Source organism: Myotis brandtii, unplaced genomic scaffold, assembly GCF_000412655.1.
Source record: "Myotis brandtii unplaced genomic scaffold, ASM41265v1 scaffold508, whole genome shotgun sequence".
Classification (NCBI taxonomy): domain Eukaryota; kingdom Metazoa; phylum Chordata; class Mammalia; order Chiroptera; family Vespertilionidae; genus Myotis; species Myotis brandtii.
Window position 1 is genome coordinate 852,516 of NW_005369365.1, and position 10,262 is coordinate 862,777.

Here is a 10,262-nt window from a genome sequence, read left to right on the forward strand (position 1 = left end):
TGGCTGAAGCCAGGCTGACTGAAAGCCGGTTTCTGGGGTTTTGTTTAGCTTCTATATTTGCAACATAGTACATAGTTGCTTAGAGTTGCAGCTGAGAGGCCGGCAAGTCAGGTGGGGAACATTGGAGTCCTCTGTCACTGGAGCAAGCAAGCCTCCCTGTTCGCTTCAGTGCATGGCTGCCGGCCGCCATCTTGGCTGACAGTTAATTTGCATTGCATAAGGCTGATTAGCGAATGGGAAGGGTAGCGGTCATACACTAATTACCATGTTTCTCTTTTATTAGTGTAGATGTGGATGGGCTAAAGTTATTAAAAAAAGATTTTTCAATGAAATTTCAAAAGCTATAGCTTTACACGGTATCATATAAAATGAAAAAGCTGAAAAGAAAAAGATAGAAAAAGATACATAGAGAAAACAGAAAGTAAAATAAAGATAAATGGGTATATTCATATAAAAATGTACTTTAAGACAAAATATATTGAGGATAGAGAGGATCACTAGATAATAATAAAACATACTATTCACCAAGAAGTTATAATTTGCAAACTTCCATGCATTTTAAAGTAGGCCCAAACATATAATACACAAATACAGTAGGGCCTTGACTTACGAGTTTAATTCGTTCCGTGACGGAGCTCGTATCTTAAAGTGAACGAGTGAGACACGTGATGCTGGGCTGATGTTGTGGCGTTCACTGTGACGTTCGCTGCACCAACTAGCAGTGGGGTATCTGAAGCTGGTTTGTAACCCGAATTTTAGCTTGGAACTCAAAGCTCGTATCTGGAAAAACTCATTAGTCCGGACACTCGTAAGTCAAGGCCCCACTGTGAATGGAATTATTATTGAGGTCCAGTCCATGCTAACAGTGAATAAATGTCGATGAGGTCATTTAGACATGACCTTGAGCCCTAGCTTGGGTGAATTTATATTATCCACTATTTTAATATTTTTAATATTAATGTGATGCATAAATTACCATATTGTTTAAAAATATGGCAAAATGGCCCTAGCTGGTTTGCTCAGTGGATAGAGCATTGGCCTGTGGACTAAAGGATCCCAAGTTCGATTCTAGTCAAGGGCACATGCCCAGGTGTGGGTTCAATTCCCAGTGGGGGACGTGCAGAAGGCAGCCAATCAATGATTCTCTTTCATTATTGATGTTTCTATCTCTCTCTCCCTCTCCCTTCCTCTCTAAAATTAATAAAAATATAATTAAAAATATGGTAAAATGGACATGCTTCCCAGTAATATCTTCTCTCATTATTATTATTTTTGCCTTAGTTAAATTTATAAGGCAAAAGATATACACAATTCTCACGGTTTTGACATATATTACATGTCAAAACCAAATAGGCTAAATTTCCTTCCAAGAAAATTATAAACTAATTTACAATAAAATATTGATATATGAGAATTTTTATTTTTAAAGGCTTTATTAATTTGATAGATAAATTACAATTACATATATTTTTATTCAATTTGTTTTCTAGATTATTTAAAGACCTTTTTTCATTGATATTAGTCATTTATATATCTTGTTGGGAGTTTGTTTTCATGTTTTTCCTAACTTTCTGTTTTGATACTCATGTTCTCATTAACTAGTAAGAGCTTTCATATATTAAAGATATTGAACTTTATATTTTGTGAATATTATTTCAAGTTTTCAAACTTAAGTGTCCTTATAGGCAAGTTTACATTTTTATTAAGAAATGTAGCGGTTTGAACTATTAAATTCTACCAGTTTTGTTCCGTTTTTCTTTATCAGATTGAAATATCTTGTTATTGTAAGATTATGTGATAATTTTCATGTTTTTATAATTTCAAATTAAATATACACTAAGTAACTCATATTTTAATTTAAAAATCACAATAAAATTTATAAATAACTGGAGGCCCAGTGCATGCATTTGTGCACCAGTGGGGTCCCTCAGCCTGACCTATGGGATTGGGCTGAAACTGGCTCTCCGACAGCCCCTGAAGGGTCCTGGATTGCAAGAGGGAGCAGGCCAGGCCGAGGGACCCCCACCAGTGCATGATTGGGGCCAGGGAGGGACACAAGAGGTTGGCCAGCAGGGGAGGTAATGTGGGAGGGCTCCATGGCATGTCCGGCCTGTCTTGCTCAGTCTCGATCGGCCAAACCCCAGCAGCAAGCTAACCTACCAGTTGGAGCATCTGCCCCCTGGTTGTCTGTGCACGTCATAGGGACTGTTTGACTGGTCAACTGTCTGCCCCCTGGTGGTCAGTTTACATATAGTGAGTGGTTGAGCTTCCTTAGCATATCATTAGCATATTACACTTTGATTAGTTGAAAGACCGACTGGACAACTGGACACTTAGCATATTAGGGCTCTTATTATATAGGATTAGAATTTAATAAAATAAAAGTATAATGAAATAAATTAAAATTATAAACCAATACATGCGGAATGCAGTAATAATAGTAAACTGAGGGAAGTTGAGAATCATGAATGTTTATATTTGGGGATAATTAAAGTAAAAAGAAATATAAAAGGGCAATAAATAAACCAAAGATTAGAAACAATAACATACTGGTAGAACATAAAGATAGATACCAGCTGTTCAAAAACTTAATAATTGTTTCTTCAAAAGGATAATGAAACTGACAAACTGCTTGTTAAATGAACAATATTAGCAACAAAAGGGGACATAATTAGAAACAGGAGATTGAAAATATAATTAGATAATATCATGAACAATTTGGCGCCATTAACTTGGAAAACTTGGACCAAATCTTAGAAAAAAATAAGTTATTGCAGAATGCTCAAGAATAAATAGGAATCATAGTTTTATTATAACCACAGCAATAAAATTAGTATTAAAGATAATCTCATCAGCCTTGGCCAGGTGGCCTAGTTAGCTGGAGTGTCAACGCATACACCAAAGGGTTGCAGGTTCCATTCTCAGTCAGGGTACACACCTAGATTGTGGGTTCAATTCCTAGTTGGGCCTCAAACACGAGGCAACCCATCAGTGTTTCTCTTTCACATCAGTCTCTCTCTCTCTCTCTCTCTCTCTTTCTCTCTCTCTCTCTCTCTCTCTCTCTCTCAAAATCAATAAACATATGCTCTGGTGAGGATTAAAATATATAATCTTATGAAACTTCCCATAAAGGTCACACAGCTCAAATGATTCTTAACAAAAATTTTAAAAATTTCTAATTAAGGATCAAATATGTATATTTGCATAGTGTTGTTTTACAAGGTGTAAAAACCTATTATTAAGCAGTAGACAGTGTGGTATTTGCCCAAGGATAGAGAAAGTGATCAGTGGAACAAAACAGAGAGTGTGAAAATAGATCCATCCATCCATAGAGACTAGTGTCAATTTTCACAGTGAATTCTACAAAATTTTGAAGGAAAGATCATTTCACTTTATTCTACTTCTTCTAAAATGGTAGAAAGTGAAAATACTCTTCAACTTATTACATGAGACCAGAAAATTTCTGAATCCAGTCTCAATTGTGAACACATATCCAAAACATCTTAAAACAATATAATCCCATATTGTATGAAACAGACCAAGTTTACATATGTGTATATATGCATATATAATGTAATCATCCTATTAATAGACTTAAAGATATCTATATGATCAACTTAATAAATGTAAAACTAAACTAATTTTAACACAAGTTCTTATTTATATTCTTAGAAAACTAGGGCATGTCTATTTAATAAAGGATGGCCTAAAAATATCATTCAATTTTTTAACCTTTGTTGTTGAAAGTATTACATATGTCCCCCTTTTCCCATTGACCTCTCCTCCCACCCCAAAGCCTTTCTTAATGGTAAAAACATTTTTAAAAAGTCCCTAAGAAATATCTAATATCACCATATTGTTTGAGCTTTGTATTGGGTGCCCTAGACCCTATAAATTGAAAATAAAGTAGATGCAGAGGTGTAAGAATGAGAAATTCTCTTATTACAGAAGACATGATTGTGTGTGAAGAAAATGAAAATCAATCTATTTATTAATTATGATCAACAATAGGATATTTGTAAATGAATCTGGAAAAAGAAATAAGTCTAATTTTGTGCATGACAAGAATAAAGCCAAATGAGATTTTATTGAGAGCTGATGAAAAAATCTAAATAAATAAATAGATAAATGTTCATGAATTGGAAAGCTCAGTGTTATATAACTCAGTTTCCTTACACTGAGAGTACATAAGGAAAATCAATATGCTGATTATCAGTCCTGGGATAGGAGGTGTCTAATGTAATAGATTTTATTCTATGATTGGCTGCCCTTTTTGCATGAGGGTACCATATTGAGAGCTGAGATTTGGGTTTTGCTGCTGACAGGATTGGGTATTTCAGAACAGCAAAGATAGTCAAGCATTTGTGAGAAAGAGTCTTGGTGAAAAAGAATCAGTGGGCTGGGTGAAAACTTGAAGGGATTAAGCAAATAAAAAAAACCATAGACACAGACAACAGTATGGTAATTACCAGAAGGAAAGAGGGTGGGGGGCAGGTAGAAGAGGGTAAAGGGGGATAAATGGTGATGGAAGATGACTTTACTTGCGGTGGTGAACATACAATACAATGTATAGATGATGCACTATAGAATTGTACACCTGAAACTTATATAATTTTATTAATCAACTAGAGGCCCAGTGCACGAATTCGTGCACTGGTGGGGTCCCTCAGCTTGCACCCTCTCACAATCCAGGACCCCTCGGGGTATGTCGGACTGCCAGTTTTGGCCCCATCCCCACTGGCCAGCGGGAATCAGGCCAAAACCGCAGTCCAACACCGCCTGCCGCTCCTGCCTGTGGCTCCCGCTCATCATGGCCCTGCTGTGCCTGCCATGGGCTCGCACCATCAGTCCTGATCAGGAGAGGCTTGCACTGCCAGAGCAGCACTCACCAGCCGTGAGCACTGCATCTGATGCCCCTTGGTCAGCTGAGTGGTGCTCCCACTGTGGGAGCACACTGACCACCAGGGGACAGCTCCTGCGTTGAGCGTCTGCCCCCTGGTGGTCAGTGCGCATCATAGTGACTGGTCGTTCAGTCATTCAGTTACTTAGGCTTTTATATATATATAGATGTCACCTCAATAAATTTGATTAAAAAAGAATCAGTGGGCTCATGCATAGCCTCCATTTCGGTCATTAATACTCCACTTATGAGCTAATTATACAAGGATAGGAGATGGTCAAGAATAGGGCCTGCTTGATGTCCATCCACAAACACTGTCTATCTAGTTGTTGAGTGTCTCTCCTTTTGGTAGGTTTAGATTGCTCCTACATTCATGGATCCATCACATGTCTATTTTCCTCTTGTTTGTTTACAATATTTCAGTGTAGTGGCTTCCAGGCTCTTGGCAACAGCTAAGTCATTGCTAAAGCTCAGGAATTCATGCACCTTCTCACTTTATAACTTAAGCATAACTCTTACTTTCCTTACTTCTACTTGAGATCGTGTTAAGAACATGATATCTTTCACTTTAGAAGTAAAACAAAACTGAATATTTTTTTTCTCCAAAACTCATCATGTGCCTTCATTATGCAAAAGGTGACAATGTCAATTTTCAAACACACTCTATTTAACAACAACAACAACAAAATACTGGATGATATGGATGACATAGCTACTGTTCCTTCTAACTTAAGAAACTAAGTACAAGACACAAAATCAAGAATTTCAGGTATCAGTGCCAGTTTGGAGAAGTTTTTGTGCAAGTCATCCCATCTCTCATAGAATGGATATTAGAAGGAACTTGGAGAAGTTCCTCCAACATTCTTGTGTACCATTAAAGTTTTTCCTGGTTTAATATGGACATACTAAAGTTATACTTTTACATTATTCAAAGGAATATTTGGTGGCAAGGAAAAGTATACTTCTCTATAACAGCTTTGAAAAATCTAAGAAGTAAACATCCTATATAATAAAACCCTATGCAAATCGACCAAATGGTGTAACAACCAGTTGCTATGACGCCCACTGAATACAAGTTGGTACAGGCTCATTGTAGGACCCGCCCTCTGGTGGTCAGTGGGATCCCACAGGGGGAGTGCCACTCAGCCAGAAGCTGGGCTCACAGCTGGAGAGTGCAGTAGTAGTGGCGGAAGCCTCTCCTGCCTCTGTGTCAGTGCTAAGGACCCCTCAAAGATGTTGAGCTGTCCTAAGCCGGCAGGCAGACATCCCCGAAAGGGTCCCGGACTGTGAGAGGGGGCAGACTGAGCTGAGGGAACCCTGCCAACCCCCCAGTGCATGAATGTCATGCACCGGGCCTCTAGTCCTATGTAATAAAAGGCTAATATGCAAATTGACCAAACGATGGAACAACCAGTTGCTATGACATGCACTGACCACCAGGGGGCAGACACTCAACACAGGAGCTGCCCCCTGGTGGTCAGTGCGTTCCCACAGGGGGAGTGCTACTGAGCCAAAAGTTTGGCTTACGGCTGGTGAGTACAATAGCAGTGGCAAGAGCCTCTTCCGACTCTGTGGCAGCACTAAGGATGTCCAACTGATGGCAGGGAGCGGGCCTAAGTCATCAGTTGGACATCCCTCAAGGGCTCCCAGCCTGTGAGAGGCTCAGGCCGGGCTGAAGGACACCCACCAAGTGCACGAATTTTGTGCACCAGGCCTCTAGTTGTTATATAAAGCTTACGTACTTAGAAAAGATCTGTATTAGGTATGCATAAGTCCCCCATGTACATAAGTCAGTGAAAGAAACCAGTCTGAGACATAAAGGAGAGAAGAGATAACTAAAGAAAAATAAGAATTTGTGATAAATTCAAACTAGATATAGTGTTTCATAGTAGAAAACTCTCATTTTCAGCTAAATGTCAGGGGTTTCAAAATTTTTCAGTCATTTGTTAGCTGAGTGACATTACAAAGTAAAGCCAGTTTTCTCCTATGTAAAATGAAGGCAATATGACTGCCAGGGTGCTGTCTTGATATGATATTCTGTATGCCTTTTACTATCTTAATACCATTTGAGGCTGTGTTCTACTTGTTGGGATACTTAAGTGCCTTGGTCATCTTTTTTTAGATTTTTTTTTTTTTTTGGTCACAAACAAATGAGGCTATTTTGACCCTAACAAAGGGGAAGACTCAGAGAAGCATGTTAAAAATTCTTCAAGTTTATGTAATCCCTAATAGTTCTTTGGAAATCTCACTCTAATAATATTCTTTGACTCAAGCAATGACATCAAATTCTGTCATTGTAGTGTAAAGCTTTATTTTCTGATATACAAAGACAGATCAGCTCTGAAGCTCTAAAGAAATGCTGGAAAACTAACAAGATGCTCAGGTCTGTAATTCCACCACATTATACATTTCTAATAGGCCTACTTTATTCAAATACATGACCTATTATCATGCATTGTCAGACATATCCAACATGGCATACACATAAGGAAATAGTCTATTTTATCAATTGCAGTAATTTTATCTGCTTTAACAACCCCAAACGTTCAGGATTGTAGTCATGCTGAGGTTTATTTCTTGCAAAAGTAACAATGGAATATGGATCTTCTTGGATTCTGGAAAACTGTCCTCCATGCTGTCATATAGGGACCTACGCTCCTTCCCACTTGTAGCTCCATCATATTTCAGGGCTCTAGAGGTCTCGGATTCCAGCCAATAGACAGGAAGAAAGAGCATACTGCTTCTTAACCCTCTTGGCTAGAGGTAGTACATGCATCACTTCTGTTCTCATTCTGGTCATAATGTAAGGACAGCTGGGAAATGCAGTCCCTGAATGGACAGTTACTCTTCAGGGTGACTCTGTGCTGTGGAGGAGAAGTATGGATGTCAACAATCAACTCTGACCCATCTGATATATCAATTAATAGTAGGAGGCTTGTGTTAGTCCTGTCCTTTATTATATACTAGAGGTCCAGTGCATGATATTTGTGTAACGGTGGGGTCCTTGACCTGGTTTGCACCCTCTCACAATCCAGGATCCTTCAGGGGATGTTGGACTGCCAGTTTTGGCCCGATCCCCACAGGCCAGGCCGAGGGACCCTACACTGGGCCAGTTTTGGCACAATTTCCACAGGCCAGGCCCTGGGACCCCACCAGTGCACAAATCCCTGCACCAGGCCTCTAGTATGTATATAAGATCTTGGTTAATCTCTTCCTTCCCTTCCCCTCTCCCCTTCCCTCTGAGATTCATCAGTCTGTTCCATGTTTCCATGCCTGTGCATTGAGCTTTTGCCCCCTGGTGGTCAGCGCACGTCATAGCTGCTAGTCGAATGGTTGAATGGTCAAACAGTAGAATGGTCACTTAAGCTTTCACATATAGATTGATTTCAGAGAGGAAGAGGGAGGAAGAGAGGGATAAAAACATTAATGATCAGAGAGAATTATCAATCGTCTGCCTTCCACATTCCCTCCTACCGGGGATGAAGCCCAAAACCCAGGTATGTGCCCCTACCAGGAGTTGAACTGTGACCTCCTGGCCCATAGGTAGACACTCAACCACTGGGCCACAGTAATTGGGAAGCTCTGTCCTTTAATGCTCAGGTCACTGTGTTTCTTTATTAAGTGTCTTCTCACACATGAGTTTTTATCCACTTCTTTAAACCATTAACTTGGATTTTGGACTTAGTCCTGTCCCAAAATTAGAACAGTACTCCTGCATTTATGACTTGAATGACTAAACCACGAGGGCATGCGAGAAGCAAAATGGTTATTAGGCAAAGCAGTGCTGGATGAATTCATATGAAGGTAGACTTACCCAGCAGATTATTTTCCTTTTTGATTATTAACTCCAACTTCCTGTTTAATACTAGAAAGAAGAGCACAATCCTTGTCATTAAGAGAACTGCCACTGAATACTTGCCCCTTTTGACATCAGTTTCCTCACTGCAAAATGAAGGGTTCAGACTGAAGGATCTACAAGTTCTCTTTATGCTATAAAGCAGCGGTTCTCAACCTGTGGGTTGCCTAAATACATCCTGCATATCAGATATTTACATTACGATTCATAACAGTAGCAAAATTAAAGTTGTGAAGTAGCAACGAAAATAATTTTATGGTTGGGGGTCACCACAACACGAGGAACTGTATTAAAGGGTCGTGGCATTAGGAAGGTTGAGAACCACTGCTTTATAGTATAAAGTCTCTAAAGCATTTGATGGAAGCCTATAAAATTGCTTGCTCATGTCTGACGCCCTTTTCCAGTGTGATATGTCATCCACTTCGTAGCCCCCAGCAGCTCTGTTGTAGTGTTTCTAATCATGAAACATTCTCTCCTGTCATTTTCTCAATATCTGGAATCCAGCCTATATGCTCAAATTCATAACCAGTCTCTTGAAGGTTTATGATTGAGCTTATGATAACAGAGCTACTTAACCCTTTAAAACATATTCCCTAGGTAGATATCACTCTTTTCTCTTCAAATCTAATTTAATGCCCATGTACGTGATCCATTTGATGGGACCATCTGTTTTTTTTCTTCTGCCAAAGACACTCTGCACATTTTGGCAGCTTCTATCAGTGTACTCAATAACTCATGCCAAATACAGTGGAAATGCTTCATGAGTCCAAACTCTGAAAACATCTTAAACTGATCGTTGATTTGTGGTGAGTCAAGTAGGACTGGCCTATATGTCTTAAGGTCTTGAAGAGCAGATGGATAAGTTAATGAGACTACTATTCACAACTGACAATGTAGAAGTAATTTAAATGTATAGAATTGTGACATTTATAAGCTTTTACACCTAGAGATTTATACCTCTATTTTGGGATTTACAACCATTATTCACATTAGTGCCATTGTGATCTCTTTTGTATATATAACCCTATGCTCACTGGTATAGCTAATTGGTTCAGAAGAAGGTATATGACTCATGCTGGCTCCAGCTTAGCCCTTCCAGGAGGCAGGTAGATTTAGAATCCATTCAAGCTAACCCCTTTAGGGGGCAGGTGAATTTAGGGCTCAGATGATGTCTGTAAGAAAAACAGCTTTGACATTACAGATCATTCTGAATATTGTAATCTGGATTAGAAATGAAAGGTAGTTATGTCATCAATGAGAGAGAGAGAGAGAGAGAGAGAAAGAGAGAGAGAGAGAGAGAGAGAGAGGAAGGGAGAGAGGAAAAATTAAAAAGGAGCAAAAACATTAAAATGAAGAGAGATTTTTGATATCATTTATGCTTCTGGTTTTTCCTGAACCCAACTCTATTTCTCTTTTTTAATTCCACAATATATTGGACTATTTTAAAAATAAACTCTCTCCCTTTTTGTATAAGCAAGTCCTATCACTTACAAACTAAATATTAAT

The 10,262-nt window shown here is 38.9% G+C and overlaps 1 long non-coding RNA gene across 1 annotated transcript in view; it reads left to right on the plus strand.

The window, feature by feature from the left end:
* The window catches only part of LOC102246476, a 62,747-nt gene that overhangs the window by 21,017 nt on the left and 31,468 nt on the right, over positions 1–10,262 (plus strand). The window lies entirely within an intron of this gene.